Below are 17,661 nucleotides of genomic sequence, written 5' to 3'. Positions count from 1 at the left end.
TCAGGTACTTCAGTATAAACTACACCCTGATGGAGCCGAAATACCTTAGCCTTACGCAAGTCCCCCTAGAAAGGGAAGACCAAGCACAAGCAAAACCATGAGAAGAAATAAAAGTGCCTTTGAATATAGCAGATCATCTTCTCGGGGTCGAGGGTCTAGATCTTCATCCCGCGGCAGATCCAGTGGTCGAGAAACGCAATCTTCAGTTGGAATTAAGTTTAGTTTCAACTTATCCGGTACATGACTTTCCTTTCCGTTATTTACATTACTTTGTTACAGCTTAATCTTATTTTCAATTATTGCAGATGATCCAGGAGGTCGTGATTTTTCACAGTTTCCATGGCCAAATAACAACCCATTCATTATTCCTCCTTACTTGTTTGACTGGATTGATGTGTTAGGTGATGGTAACTGTGGATTTAGAGCTATTGCCGCCACAGAGTTGGGAGGTGAGGAGGCATGGCCTCTCTCAAGACGTGCTATGTGTATGGAAATGCAAATGAACAGAGACCAATACCTAAGTTTGTATTTATCCCAGGAGTCATTAGACGATGCTATATTCAGAATAGGTTTACACGGCAATGGACCTGCTCCTTATTTCACTGGATGGATGCACCGATGGCATTGTACTCTGCAGCAATGTTTTTAAACATTGGCATTGCTTATTATGGTTCTGCTGACGGTAACCCGATGTACAACTGTTTGGTTCTTCCGTTAAGGAAAGCACCGGGCCTGCATAGTGTAAACAAAGTTATACATATATGTTGGGTAAACAGAAATCCTTTTGTTCAACTTTTAATGAACGACGATTCATCCCCACTCCCGCCCATCCATCAACGTTGGAGAGAAGCAGTTGACAATTTTTCCAGACATATTGAAACACATTTCACTACAAGGATTATGCTCTGGAATAATCTATGCGGGCCACAACCACCACCACGTAATAACACCGCTGACGATGCTGTAAATTTAGATAGTCCATAGTTTTACGTGTTGTGTAAATCATTATTCAGTTGTATTATAGAATTTATACACGAGATTCAATTTGTAGATAGTCCATATTAATACTATTGTGTATAGTGATTACTATAGAAAATATAGATTAAATTCTTTGTGTATAGTAACGATTCAAATTAATAAAAGCATTGATGTAAACATGAATTAAATTTAATGTAAAAAGCTTTGACGTAAATCAATAAACGCATCGATGATTGTAAATTAAATTTAATACAGACTATAGGGCCGTGCCCCTTAAATGCCTGCCATTCGGCAAATAAATCTTTATAATCATTAAGGTATACATCTAAGGCATGCCGTTCCCGGGGGTTCATTTGCGCGACAGGAGGTAGTCTTGCCAATTGAGCGAATCGACTGGGCCATTCATTCAGAAACTGAAAAAAACAAAAGCAAAAACGGTGTTAACAAGATATAAAACAACATCCAAATAGCACAAAGACATAACAGTAAACAAATAAATTTAAAACACTCATATATTCAGCTCTGCTCTCCGTTGGGCGAGGACCAGCAGTCGGTCCTTCGCCGGGGACTACGAAGGGGTGCGAGCACACCCTGAACCAGTCAACGTAACTAGGTTCAGCCTCCGATGGAACAGATGCTCAACGAAGTGCCTGCTCATCAATGCGGGCACTAAAGGGGAACCTACTCCATGCCTCCAAGAACACATCCAAAGAAGCAAATGTCACGGAGTAGGTACCGTGTGCCGGTCGCATAGCCTTCGCTGGTCTCATAGGAGGGGGGGGAATATCCTACACGAAGCCGACCTGTCGCACTGTCCGCTCCGGAAAATACACCTCGACGATATCAAAACAAGTGATACCCCCGATGAAGGTGGTGCGCGGGTGCTCATTCAGCAACGCCCTAGAAGCAGTCATGTACGGAGTCCATTCCACTTGCATACAGGCCAAGTTAACAAATAAAAATAATGTAAAATTAAAAACACATGCATAACAAAGTGTGATGTGATGTACAATACCCGAGTTTCCGTCATCGAATCAAGTATGCTACGGCAGTCCCTCAGCCTGTCCACCTCACGACATGGTTTCTTCGTAGAACACATCTTCGCCCTAGTCTTGTTTGGCTTGTCTGCTCGGAGAGGATGAGGGAAAAAAGCGGGAAAGTACTCATAGATCCATATCTGAAGCAATGTTAGACAACCCACAATGGTCTTGCAGTCAGCCCTAGATGCCATTCCGAGCTGCCGATACAAGTAGGCTAAGGTCACCGCACCCCAGGCGATCTTATCTTGATCGACGTTCACGGCAAATATCGCGTGAGGTCGCATGCCGGTCCTGGTCTTATCAGCCAGCAAGGTAGAGCCGACGATAGCCATGTAGTAGGCTGTCGACTGGGTATCAATAGCCTGGGCCCTATGACATAGCTGCATCAGTTCAGCAACGTTCACGCAGCCGCTGGTGAATGCACCTCTACGCTGTAGCTCAAACATAGGTTCCCCGAACAGATTGGTGATACCGACCTGCCACGCCGCCTCAGAAGGCTCAGCCGGCAGAGAGCCTTCAATAGCAATGCCCAGTATGCGTTGCACGTCGTGCAACATAATAGTCATTTCCCCCCATGGCATGTGGAAGGTGTTCGTATCCGGCTGCCACCTCTCCACGAACGCCGATATCAAAGCACAGTCAATGTGTTGGTGCATAATTTACAGTAGTCGGCCGAGGGGAGTAGCAGGTAGAACATTGTACAGTGCATCGGTCATACCCCACAGTCCGATGATGGCCTCCAACGGCCTCTTCCTACTACGGCATTCCAGAATCGGAGGTGTATGCTCGGAGCCGTCGAAAATAAGTTTAGCTATGTGCCCGCCATAGCTAAGGATCAGTCGCGTATCTGTCGGCCCCTCGGGCTAGGGCGATGTGACTAACCAATCCGTGCTAGCGGACTGTGAGCGCCTGCTCTCTCGTGGCGGCTCATTATCGACGAAACTACGTCCTGCGCGCTCAGATGCGGCTGAAGAACTAGGGCCGCCATATGCGAATCTCTCGTCGCGCCCCCGGACAATAATCCAGTCCATTGGGCGAAAATCAGGAGCTTCGTATTCAACATCATCAGCATCATTATCATCATCACTAGAAACCCCACAACTACTCTGGATGCTACTAGCCTGATCGTCAACAGGGGTTCGCACTAGGTCCAGCGTACTCGACCTTTAGGCAATACTGTGCCTGGCAGCCTCTTCTTGCCTAGCCCTCCTAGCTGAACCCGTTACCCCCCTCTCGTGCGGGTCCCCTCTGAGTAAGATAGGCCTAGAACTATTACATCTCAACAAGTGTCTTAAAAAACCCTTTCCTTTTCCTTGATTACCAGTCATTTACTATAATTTTTGATAATTTAAGTAAATATTAATAATAAATGAACATAATCAAACATTACGTTAAATTAACCACATAAAAAAAACAATAATTAATTAGCAACAACAAAATTTACCTAATCATTACCAACAAATATAATGTTACAACATATTTATTATTAGGATTATTAATAATATTATTGTAACTAATTTTCTAAATTCACAATAATCTTAATAATAATAACAATATTAACAAAAACAATAACATTAATAATAAACATAACAATAATAACACAAACAATAACAATAATCATAACACTAATAACAAAAGCAATAATTAAAAATAAAATCAAAGGAAAATTTAATAACATTAACAATAACAACAACAACAACATCACCAACAATAATAATAAAAATAATATTCAAAAGAATATAAAAAAGTTAATAATAATAATTATAACAAACATATTTAAAATAATAAATTAATAATTAAAATAAAAATAAAAATTTAATAATAAAAATAATAACAAACACAACAACAATAACAATAATAATAATAATAATAATAATAATAATAATAATAATAATAATAATAATAATAATAATAATAATAATAATAATAATAACAACATTAATAATAATAATAATAACAATAATAATATAATTAAAAATAATAATTATTATTCATAAAAAAAACGGAAAAAAAATAAATATTGAATCGCACAGATCTGGGCGACCCAGCCCCGGTTCAGTCGCAGAAAAAACCGCGGCTGGACCCCGGTTCAGTCGCACAAAATTTGTGCTACTGAACCGGGGTCCAGCCGTGGTTTTTTCTGCAACTAAACCGGGGCTGGGTCACCCAGATTTGTGCGACTTGTTTTATTTTTTTATTTTTTTTTAAAATTTTCGAATAATAAGATTTGAAAAAAAAAAATACCTCGATTAATTGTTTGCGGATTGAACTTCTTAGTTTTGCTCCAAAAATTTGCTTTTGTAAGTTTGTATTTTAAATGTGATAAGAAAATTTTTAGTGAGATTGTGGTATATGTAGGAAATTTTAAGTCCAGTGGCAAAATTGTAATTTTTTTAAAATCCAGGGGCAAATTCGTAATTTCATCAGAAGGGGTGACGATAAAATGAAAAGGGTGGCAATATTTATGGATTGGGTTGTTGAAATTCTTGAATCATGATAAATTATTTATGGAAATTTAGTAACTTTGAGGTTTAGGGTTTTTCACGTGATAACTAAAATTTTTAAAATATCCATGCGGTAATCCTGAGGTTTACTAAATTGTTTTATCATGATCTTTTTGCACATAAAAACATTTTCCTATTATGCGACTCACTATTCCGAATGCAATCAGTTTCAACATTTTTACCCAAAATGTAAATGTAACATTTGAGAAATTAATAATTTAAGACGAGTGAATTTAAGAGAATTATTAGTGCGAGAATGACCCTAAATATACATAACATAGACCATTCTCAATTTAAATTTCTTTCTTTTTCTTTTTTTTTTCTTTCCCGTTTCTTTTAATGTGATAAAAAAAATAAAAGAAAACCTTTTCTTTTTTTCCTTATTTGTATGAACTCAAGGAATCAGGCACCCATTCTTTCTCCTTTTTCAGTCGAACACATCAAGAAGCCTAAGAAGATTTTCGATCCGTGCTAGAAACAAGCTACAGACCAACACTCTTCTTCTTCATTCTCGCCATTCCCTCTGAAATTAGTTGAGTTCTTAATCTTCTTCCTCTTGAATCAACTGCATCAAACTCCATTCATCTTCTTCATCAACATTAACTTTTCAAACCTTAATTTCATGAGTTTCAAGAACTAAAACAACAATGGCTTCCTTCTCAAGCCATTCGAAAACTTTCCCTTCTCATTCCTATCCTTCTTTGTCTTCAATTTTGAAAGGAAAACAAATCCCTAATCCATCTTCCTCATTTGATTTTCAAAGGAAAGCGGAGCCCTAATCCATCTTCTTCATTTGATTTTTGACGCAACAGCAGGTATATCCATCTTCCTTCTTTCTCTGATTTTCGAATTGAACAGCTTACCTATATTTTTTCTTCCTTTCTTCGTCCTTGGTTCAAGATAACGACAATGGCGTTTTTGTTTGACTCTAATAGTTGATTCTTGTAAACACAACGACAAGCAACATCCGTTCATCGGTGACCAACCTTGATTCTTCCATGTTGTGAGTGTCGAAAGAAGCAAACCGCAGAACCTTGTTCCCAAATTCTGATTTATGAGCGACATTACCTTCTTTGAGTTTCAATTGCCGCCATTTTATTGAGGTAGTAAATAAATTTATGATCTCTGTCCTTTTGATGATTGTTTTTATATATCTTATCATCAATTTGCAAGCATCTTTGCATCTTTTCTTCTTCAATTATTTTATTCTTCTATTCCTATTGTTATCCTTATGAACCATTACCACAATTTTTGACAATAATAAAAGAGATGGGCTTGTGTAGATGATATTAATTTTATGGATATCAAGATTATGAGTTGTATTGGGAAACATTGGTTATTGATTGAATATTGGATTAGTTGAAATTCTTGAAGAGATTATTAGAATCTTTAGATGATTATTGACATTGGTTTAAATGTAAACCTTTGTGTTTAATTAGACATGCTAAAACAAAAGTCTTAGTTAAGCTTTAGTCTTAGGAGGAGATGTAATAAGTTATATATTAGTATAGTTGTACCGAACGCTCTTAAGTTATGTTATGATCTTGTTATTCTTCAGGAAATGATTTCTCTGCGCGCTCTTTCTAGTTGATAGCTGCGAATCGATCACGGCTCTTTGAAGCGTCTTGTTGGTAAGTAGTAACAGTCCCTTAAGGGTTTGGCTAGACTACATTCTTGAAAATAAACTTTTTACTAAAGCTCTTTGAATTGGAAATTGTAACACGCCGAGATTTTCTGACGTCATTAATTAATATTTTAATGACTTATGGGTATTTTATAATTATACTAAATTAATTTTGAAGTAGTTTTAATAAATTCCTTTCATATACGAATTTAAATATTAACATATATTTATATTAAAAATACAATTACGATTCTATATAAAGGGGTTCGAATCAAGATAATTATTTTATTTAAAAGTGAGCATACGGAGGTGAGTTCTTAATTGGGCCTCGCAAGAAGATGAATCTAGATAAATAAATAAATAAATAAATAGATAAATAATATAAATGGATGTGTTAGGGTTGTGAGTACTCCATCCTTCACTCACAAAAATGTCACGCCTCTTCCTCCTCCTCTCTTCTCTCTCTTCTCCCCTCTCCCTCACTGCTGAGCCACGAAACCACCAACCAGCAGCCCAGCCGCGGTGGCAACCGGTCTCCCACAACACTACCGGTCTTCCCTCACTCCTCCCTGTGACACAATTGCTTCTTCCCCTTTAAACAGCCACGACAGCAGCAGCCTAGGGTGTTGCATTTGCTGCGCGTGCCGCCAGACACGGTGGCCAGTTTGGGGTCCTCTCTCCTACCGGTTCGGTCCCGTGCCACCACTAGCACAACCGTAACTTACCTCTTTCCCCTTTTTGCTAGTTTTAACATTGTGAGCCATCTCCTCTTTTCTCTAATTTATATTTCTAGCTTTTAATTGGAGTTTTATTAAGTGTATTTAGTTTGAGTTTGGTTGTGTTAATTTCATTGAATCTTTTTGTGGGTAAGAATTTGATTGATGAATTAAACATGTCTATAACTTAGGGTTTGAAGTGTGATTTGAAATTATGGATGATGTGTTAGTTTTGTATTAGTTTCTATGAATCTTAGTATGGGTACTAATTAAATATGTTATCTATGAACACGAAACGATTAGGGCTTGGATTTAGAGATGAAATTACTAATAATGTGTGTTTTATACTATATTTTGGTGATGATTGATTAAATAACTTTAAAAGTTGTTTTAAGATTTGGTCGATTGGTTATTATTGTGAATAATTAGTAATGGTGATGATGTTAGTTGACTATGAAAGTGATTTTGATTGATTAAATTGAGAATAATAGCTACTAATTGTTGTGGTTTGATTGTTGTGAATTACAAATACCCTTATTAGGTTGTTATTGAAGTTATAGATACATGATATTAGTAAGCCAAGAGCATAATGTCAACTTATCGTCGATGGTTGCTAAAGTTAATTGTCATGTTGTTTTGGCTATAGTTCTTAATAGCTTTGGAGAATGTAACAAATGATATCGCGATACGATAACTCTAAGATTTGCCTTATCGTATATTAATGTTATATTAAAATTGTAAGATTTAGTTGTGATTAGTTCTTTTTGGGTAACGCGAGCCGATATGCTCAAAATTAGTTAATGTAAAGAAAGGATTCACACATACTTCTACTTTAAATTGAGGGAAAGATTTATGTTGTGTTGAGTTAATGATTTTGACTTGTATTGAATGAGTTGTGTGCGTGCTAGAGTTATCGGAAACTCATGTTGAATGGGTGACAGCGGTTACTTTGGTATTTAGTTTGGTATGGCAAAGTAGTTAAGGGAACTTATTAGTTCTACTCATAACTTATATAGGTGCCCATTTTGTAAGAGGAAAGTAGAGCCTTAATCGGGTGATTTTGTGACTTTTGATCGTGCAGCGACGCTTACAGGTACGTACACGCAGTAACCAACCCTTATATGCAATTTGCTTTAAGACATCATTGTTTATTGTGATCGTATGCATTGTATCGAAACTATGAGGTACTAGTGAGTACACTTTATATGAAGAACTATCGACTATGAAATCCTTGCGCTTAGAATAGTTTAGAGAATGAGAGTATTAATAGAAGGCGAGAACTACCCCCTTATCTATTTAAGAAATGAATTATGCCTTACTTGGAGTTAGAATGACTCCTTTAGAGGTGAATTTCATATTTTGATGAGTGGCTTGGTGGGTTTTGGCGTGCTGCTATCCCAGGGCGCTCATTATTAGTCGAAAGTGGAAGTCATTCCCATCTGATAGAGTATTAGATTATAATTAGCTGGCGTGACTCAACTGGATTATGTCCGGTTGATTTAGTAGTCCCTTAGGTGAGGTTCAATGGGACCACCGTAAGGGAGGTATGAGCATGCTTGGGTCACTGGGCTCCGGATGGCCGATACCGCCCCTTGACCGAGGTGTTACCATGCGGGCCTTGCAAACCCCAATATGGTGGCCTCTTCACTGGTTTAGAACCCCTGTGTGTTAGTTTTTCCCGAAGGTAGGACCCGAGAGGGTGAGTTGGAGGGGGCATGAGCTCGTACTTTGCCATGGGCGTCGAATGGCCGATAACGCCCTTGGCCGTGTTACTATGCCAGGAAGTAGAGAAAGATCCACTAATAGAAAGTTATTCAGTGATAGAAAATTTATTCATTAATTGAAAGTTATTTAATGATAGAAGGTTCATTCCTTGATAGAAAGCTTACACATTGATAGATAGTTTACTTTTTGATAGAACGTTTACTCATTAATAGAACATCTACTTATTGATAGAATAGTTTATGCTAGTGAGAAGTATGTCTAAGTTAAGTTACCTCAAGGGTATTACAGACTATGATCACACTTACCTTAAGAAAGACAAGCTCTATAAGGTCATGTGTTAAATATTCTGTTAATGCCTTGGTCGAGTTGATACTACACGTGTTTTGCAAGAGTTTCTGTTTGAAAAGAGGAGCGTGAAAACCTGCATTCTACCCAAGAACACATGGTTCGGGTTGGAAAGCACGTAATGAAATTAAGAAGTATAAGTGGCCGATAAACGGTTACCATCTGTGCTTGCATTTTATGAAATCATCTTATGTTGTTTTATGATATAATGTTATCTAGTAGTTGGTCTTATTATATTTGATGCTAGTTACTGACGCGTACGTGTTTGTGTTTATGTTTGATTGTTGATGACTTTCTATGATTGTCCTGCTATGACACATTGGCCTTTGGTCTAATGTTGAGCAGCATGAGGATCATAGACAGGCGTAGCAGGTACTGGAGCTTCTTTTGCATTGCATTCCATTTGGGGAGAGTGATGAGGGCGAAGCATAACCTGTGTCATACCGCTATCTTTCGATTCTGTAGCTCTTGTTATCTTTTGTAAACTTTGGTTCTATATGTTTTGTTATGAGGCCCTGTGTCCTCCCTTGTATATTTGTATTTCCGTTGGGTAGTTTATAACTCTGTATTATTTTAAGGAGTTAAGTCTTTTTAAAACGCAAACGTCGACACTGGAACCACGATCCATGTTTGGCATGCTGATTTGAGAAGCCGGCGACGAATCATTCCCCCGTGACATAGTTTTGATAGGCCGTTGGTGCCTTTACTTTATTAGCTTCTAAATAACTTTTGTTTTTCTACAAAGGTGCACAGTTTTAAGGCAGATGCTGCCGAAATTTTCACTCACCTTTTTAAAGTTAATATTTAACGTTTATCTAAATTCTCTTCCTTTTTCTTTTACGTAACACCCGAATTTCCTCCCGTCCTTTACGGTTTTGGTTTCGTTAAGGGGTCGGAAATTCTGGGGTGTTACAGAAATTGTTGAGACAAATATTGTTGTGAATGCTTATGCTGATATTTTGACATGTCAATGGATCGGGCTTGCGAGCTGGTCATTGACGGAGTTGAGCCCTACTCCCTGTTTTTTAGGCGAATTCTCATTCAGATATTGACTAGCTTCACCCGAGAGTGACATAGCCGTAGAGCTATGGATGTTCCTCTCAACTAGACTCCCTGTGCGCACATAGATCTAGGAAACTGATGTTGCTTTTAAACCCTTATTTTGAAACTATTGTGTTTGTTGTTTTGGATTGTTACTTCTCATTCAGTTTAATCTGACCCTCTGTTGTTTCCATCTTTTAGTTTGATTACAGATCGGAACCGGTCGGGAACGATGGGTTAACGATGTTGAATAGCGTTCCAAGGATGTATATTGAGCTAAACACGTGGGAATTTATAGTTTTGTATTAGGTTTTTGGATAAATGTATATTAGTCTTGGTTGTGTTGGTTATATTGGAATCGAAGTGAATTGTATGATTACTTGTGTTTTAGTTAGATGTTTGGTTTGAGAATTAGCTGAGTTAGTTACGTTGAAAAGCTGGTGTTCCCTTTGCTCAAGTTTTGAAAGTGTGATTTCAGTTTCTTGGGAAACGAACCCAGTGATGACCCTATTTACTCGGTCAACGGTAAGTCAGGTTGTTACAGTAAACCCTAACTCTATCATCTTTCATCCAAATTATATTTTCTTCCCCCAAATTCAAAGTTGGTTGAATTAGGGTTTATATTTTGGGAGAAAAGGTTGAAATTGATAACATTTGAAATGGTGAGTTGCATAAATATGTGTACAACAGTCGTAAAACTTCAAAATTAACGTTTGCTAACGTTTTTATGTGCAAAAAGCTCATGGTGAAACAATTTGATAAACCTCAGGATTACCGCGTGGATTTTTAAAAAATTTTTGTTATCACGTGGAAGACCCAAAACCATATATGTTCTTCTCAGGGAGGAAAGTAAAGAGGATGTGCGCCACTTAAGAAACCTCCTAGCAAATACCTACACTCATTAGGAGTTGAACTCCAAACCTTTTACTCAACGTGCAAATGCTTTATCCATTGAGGCACAAGCGCTTGGGTATGATAAATATTCTATGTTGGTCCATATTATTTTAGTGTTGACAAATTTTAAAAGTTACTTCTTCCGTTCTACTCCATTATATTTGTATTTAATTTTTTACGCAATTTAATGTATTATTTTGAGACAAATTCTTTATTAATACCTTCTCATCGGGAGATGAATTATTAAGGGCTAGCCTAATTTTATTTTTTTTTAAATAAAAAATTAGTTTTTATTATTTTTTTCTCTTAAAATGACGATAGTTATCTTGTAAGGGTTGCTTGTATGGGTTCGTTTCCCGGTGAGACAGTCTCATATAAGACTTCCTTTTATTTTGATTTTATATATACACATTTAAAAATTATAAATAGTTAAAATATTAAAAATATGCGATTAGACGATTCAAACAAGATTTTACTTGACTATATTTTGTCCTTACATATTAGCCGCAATATATAAAATAAACTAAAACAAAAAATAGTGTTAATAACCATAATGTAACATGGATTTTAAAATGGAGGAACTAATTAACAAATATTACAATTAGTTATAATCATTGGAAAACATTTGTTATTATTAGATTGTTGCATACTAAGATAGTTTGGATCTAGTCTATATAAGAATATTTTATTTTTTAACCATCAACTTTACATTAATTATAATTTCGATTCGTTATACTGTTTACTTTTATGCAAATTATTATCATTTATTTTCTATAAACTACTAAACTATCCTTTAATATTTGTGTTAATCACAACATGCTCTAGTAAGAACATGCCCTATTTTGAAATCATAGTCAAAATTTCATAAAAAGAACCTTCTCTTGATTCCTATGTATCTTAGGATCGATATTTGTGTGGATAGAATCCTCTTTGTGGAAACAACTACTGTTGTATACCCCTTACAAGTATGTTTACATGGTCATACTCATGCATGTTTTCTTGGCATATCCTTGTAATCACCAGGTATAAACATTTGAGCTACTTTTGTATGAGACCATCTCTCGGTGTGATAATCTCAAAATAAGAAGTCTATATATATATATACACACACACATATATATATATATATATATATATATATATATATATATATATATATATATATATATATATATATATATATATATATATATATATATATATATATTCTGTATGCAATCTCTTCTGTATATAACTTGTGTTCTTCCTTTTTCCGTATTATTAGAAAACTGAAATTGGACTTAATTTGCTAAAATTAGGTGAAAATTTGATTCGGATTTATAACAGTTCGATTTACAATCGGTTCGGGTTTGTATCAGTTCGGGTTAAAAACAGTTCGATTAATAATCGATCGGGTTTGTATCAGTTCGGGTTAAAAACAGTTCGATCTTAATTGGTTTTAGTCAGGTTACATTCGGTTACGTGCATAATTCGGGTCGGATTTGACTCGCGTCGATCACTGTTCAGTTCGGGTAACATCGGTTAAGGTTTATATGTCGGTTATAAAATTTGGTTGCAGTTCGAGTTCGATTTTGCCCTTTTCGGTTATCAAACGGTTCGAGTGAAGTATCGGTTCGGGTAATTGTGGTTCGGTAAACCTAAAAAAACTTACATTTTTCGGGTCGGATAATTTTCGATTCTGGATCGGATTTTCGGGTCGGGTTTGTTTTGAACAGCTCTACTCTCACACACGAATTTGTGTAAATGTTTCGAACTTTCGACCAATCGTGTCTTTTATATCACGACATGTTCAATATGATGAAACAAAATTCCCATTTTTCTCAATTGACATAGCCATATCTGAAAATTTGAAAACAATAAAACAAAAAATCAAAAAAATGAACTAAATAATCCAACTTTCAAACAAATTTCAAAAGTAAACGTGAAAATCCAAAACCTGAGGTTTGGGGCTGTTCGCAATTACTAACTGCGAACAGGTCAAAAAAAAGTCAAAGTTGTTCCCAGTTACTAAGTGGGAACAACTATTTTTATCTTTTTTGAATTGTACAGCCCCAAACCTCAGGTTTGAGATTTTCACGCTTACTTTTGGAATAAGTTTAAAAATTGGATTTTTTTTTGATTTTTTTGTCTTATTGTTTTCAAATTTTTGCCAAATCTCGTGATTATGAGCCCATTGGGCTGCTTCCAAACTTGAAAGATCAGATCATGCCTAATAAAAACACTCAGGCCCACCCTCCTATCCTAATCACGGCCCAGGTCCTCCCCCATCAGGCCGTTACGCGGGCCTGCTAGCTCACCTACCCCATGCTTCTCTTCGTCTGGGCCATTTCGTTCTCTAGACACAGCTTCTCCAATATCTTTTTGCTAGGGTTAGGAGAAAGAAAAATGTGCTCGAGAGAGGAAAGGTAGCAGACAAATTATACTGTACTTTCTAAACAGAGGGCAAAGAAAAATACGTACAGTCAAATAATTCCTAAAAAATGATTGGCTTCGCAAAGAGAAAGGTGAGTCCGTACATCAGCGACAATCAAATAAGTGTAAAAAATATTGCTTCAACCTTTTAACTTTTGCCTTTAATTTATTTTATATAAGAGTTTTTTTAATTAAATAAAGCAAATTTAAAAAAACAGAGAAAGTAATGATTAATCAGTAAAATTATGAAGACATAGCACGTTTTAATTGAGGATTGAAAAAATAGAGTATTATTGTTCAAATCTGAAAGCAGGTACACTGTCCAACCAACTTCCATGTCATTCATGTGTGATTGTCTACCTCGTTGTACCATTCATTGTCAAATACTCGTGTGTCCGATCCCACTATTTTACCCCAATGGAATTGCTTGGAATATTTTAAAAATAAATTGTTATTTTATGAAAAATGTGTGGATAAAAAGATAAAAAGATAAGTTAAATGTGTAGACGAGAAGTATCAATTATAAGTAATTAACACCAATTCAATAATTAATAAGTAATTAATTAACACCATATGAAACCAGGCGTCAACTACTAATCCAGATTTAAAAAATAGCTCTAAGGTAAGAATTATCGTTAAAATGCTAAGAGTCCCAACTCTCACGTATGTTGTTCATAAAACAATTATATTATGATTAAGAGTATAAATTTAATCATTAAAAACCAAAAAAACTAACATATTTGTAGAGTATTTTAAAATTATGTAGAATCAGTAGAATTGTATGATTCTAATTGCAATTCTACGATTATATTTTATTTTAAATGATTTTGTATCTAGTAACGATTTAAATCTTAGTGTGTATGTAACAGGCTCAAATTTCTTAATCTTAATCTTCCGATTAATTATTCCGAAATTTCTTTTCGAATTCCTAATCCTTTGGTTATCTAATTCAAATCACCTTTAATTCCTAAACCTTATTCCGATTTTTGTAATTTCTTCCAAATATTAAACTTAAAAATATATATATATTCTTAAATTTCTTTATAAGCACTAAAATATTATTTTATTATTTTATACTACGAAAAGTAAAATTTTAATATTATATTTACGGTTTTATTAAAACGTTACGTTTAAATTTCGTTTTCTTAAACTAACTTTACTACTTATCATTTTAACTTTACAACTTTGATTTAATTATTTTATACCTAAAAATTAACTATATTTTTCTTATTAACTTTAAGTATAGTTTTAACTAAAATTTTCTAAGTAAATTATCATATTTTCATAATCAAACCTTAATCATACTTTCCCATTAATCTAAAACATTTCACTAGCATAAACTAGAACCAAAATTTGATGAATCAAAATCCTTTCTACATCAATCCATAATGTTCATCACTTACACAAGCTATCACCATTTCCTTACACAAGTTATCCTTCTTCTACACTCCAAATTCTTACACATCCACTTACACACTCCAACTCTTACACATTCACTTACACACTTTAAATCACTTACACAAGTTAACCTTCTTTTTCATACAATCTTATGAACTAAAAAGTTGCCCAAAACCCATTATAAATACCCCTCCTTAGCCATGAGATCACTTGCACCCCCATCATCAAATCTTTCTACCATTCTTTCTTATATCTTCACTTCATTAACATCTTACTAACTTTATACCCTTTTTATTTGTTGAAGAATCAAATGAAGATGGAGCTTGATCTTATCACTTCTTAAGCCAATAATCATCAACTTTTGAAAAGTCAAGTATTATCTTTTGGAGCTTGGATATCATTTTCTTTTGGGTAATTGAAGATCTACTTCTTTGAAGCTTGGAACCTTGAAGACTTTCTCTTTTGGAGCTTATTTCCTTAAGTTCTTATTATCCTATTATTATTCTCTTACTTGGTTTAGCACCACCTTCGGAGGAAAATGGTACACATTTTCTTAACTCTCTCGTTATGTGATATTTATTTATGGTTACTCGATAATATAAAAGCATGATCAATATGATTTTATTTTAGTCATTTAAACTTTACATGGTAATATTAAAGTTATATCCAGTTTAGTGATATTTCGTCAAAACAATAATACTTTTGGCACACTCAAAAAAAAAGTCATATATATGGAAATTTTTTGATTAATATGATAATATAGATATATATGAATTTTACTAGTTAAATAAACTTATGTGTTTAAAATGATTTCATATCATCTTGGTGTTTTGATTTTTTTTTTGTTGGACTCAAGTAATTATAAAGAATTATTAATCGGTTTATCGGTAAAATAGTCAAACAAATTTGTTAAAATGCTTAGCATTGTTTTTCTTGAAAACTCATTTCATATAGATTTTGGACCCTTAATAATTTGTCGGATTATGTTATTTTTATAGTGATGATAGATCCGTTTTACTATTTTACTGGTTATTTGATAAAATATGTTATTAAGTACTTAGAAATATTACCCTTGACTGTTATGATTATTTATGACACAATAATGACTTAGTTTAGCCTCAGGAATCTTAGTATAGCTACGAAAATTTGTTATTTAATTAAATATTAATTTATTAGATACTAGTAATTTGTTTCTACTAAAAGGGTAGAATTGTCAAAAATTTGACTAGTGGAAGTTTGACTTATAAGAATGTAAACTATTTCGGTTTAGAGTCTTGTTTGATATTGCATGATATTGATTGTATGACTCTGATAGTAAGGTAACGTCGAACCATGGACCGGCATGTAAAATCCCGGCGTCCGTGTTAGCCGGCACGTAAAATGCGGTGTCAGACAGGGGGTCCGAGAAAAACTCATCCTGTGAAGTCTCGAGCATAACAGTATTGAGAGGAGTGACGACTCCCACTACAGTTAGGGTTTAGGACTATGGTCCTCACCTAACCAGACCCTTACATATATCAGTTGTCATTATTGTTGTGATCTTGTGATGTGCTATGATGGTAAAGCTATGAGGCTTAATTGAACTTGATTAAATAAGCATTAAGGTTACCAAGTATTTAGTAGCAGTAATGAACTTCTGCAAGTATTAAGAATGTAACTTAATGGCTTAGTAAAGGTCAATAATGAGTAATAACCTTCTATATTGTGCTTGATGATTATTTTGTAAGCATGATTTAACTATCGCATCATAAGCTTGTTGAGAAAATTTTACTCGGCTTTATCGCTGACCGATTTAATCGGCTGTCATCCGTATTATGGATGACAGTATTTTGCAGGAAAAATTAGCTCAGGTTTCGATCCAGGCCGCAACTTTAATTATTCTATCGAGGACTTAGCTTCAATGATTTTACTTGATGACTATATTGTACTTATGTTTTTTTTTTATCGTATTTAAGTAAACCTTATTTTATATTTTCTCAGTTGTAAGATATATTTTACTTATGTTTTGAACATTTTTTTATTTCAAATGGTTTTTAGCAGTTCGGCGTTTTACACTTCCGCATTATTTATCTTAAGTATAATTATTAATGTTAATTATGTAAAGAGAGTGCCGCACCTGCTACACGTGGTATCAGAGCCAGGTTACTCGAATCTTGGAATTTTAGTTCCATGTGAAATGCTCGATAGCTGACTAAATATATATATATATATATATATATATATATATATATATATATATATATATATATATATATATATATAAATTAAAAAAAAAAAGAAGAAGAAAAAAAAGAAAAGAATTTCAAATTATTTTCAAAACAAGTCTTCCTAAAAATTCTATTTGTTTTCTATGTGCTTATGTGACTATGTGTAAAATTACGTGCCAGATTAATTAAGTTAATGTGAAAGTCAATCACATGTTTAAAAATTTTTTTTAGGTAAGAAATGGCGTAACTTCATCTGATCACGAAGCTAGAGTTCGAGAGCTAGAAGCACAACTAGCTCGGATGGAAAGGACAAATGAGCGACTGATCACCCTCATGGAGAATCAGGCTAAAGAGGCCAATGACGACGGGAAATACTTTAAGAATATGGCATATCATCGCCCGCCGCAATACGACGGAGAAGCTGATCCGGTTCGCTTCGAGAATTGGCTCGCAGAGATGGAGAAACTTTTAGAGGTCATTAATTGTCCAGCACACCTAAAAGTAAAGCTGGCTTCCTTCTACCTATCTGGTCCAGCAGAGTTATGGTGGCGTTCTGTCAAGGCCACTATGACTGATACCTTTTGGGATGACTTTCTTATGACTCTTCGTCAACAATTCTATCCGCCATCACTCCAACGGAAAAAGGAGAATGAGTTCTTACATCTTCGTCAGGGTCTTATGACCGTGATTGAGTACAGTTGTAAGTTCAATGAGCTGTCTCGATTTGCTTCTGACATTGTAAGCAAAGAAAGTGTTCGTGCATCCCGCTTCTTCGAG

The sequence above is a fragment of the Amaranthus tricolor genome, chromosome 12, assembly GCF_026212465.1.
Source record: "Amaranthus tricolor cultivar Red isolate AtriRed21 chromosome 12, ASM2621246v1, whole genome shotgun sequence".
Classification (NCBI taxonomy): domain Eukaryota; kingdom Viridiplantae; phylum Streptophyta; class Magnoliopsida; order Caryophyllales; family Amaranthaceae; genus Amaranthus; species Amaranthus tricolor.
Note: the sequence above shows the minus strand (reverse complement) of the source record.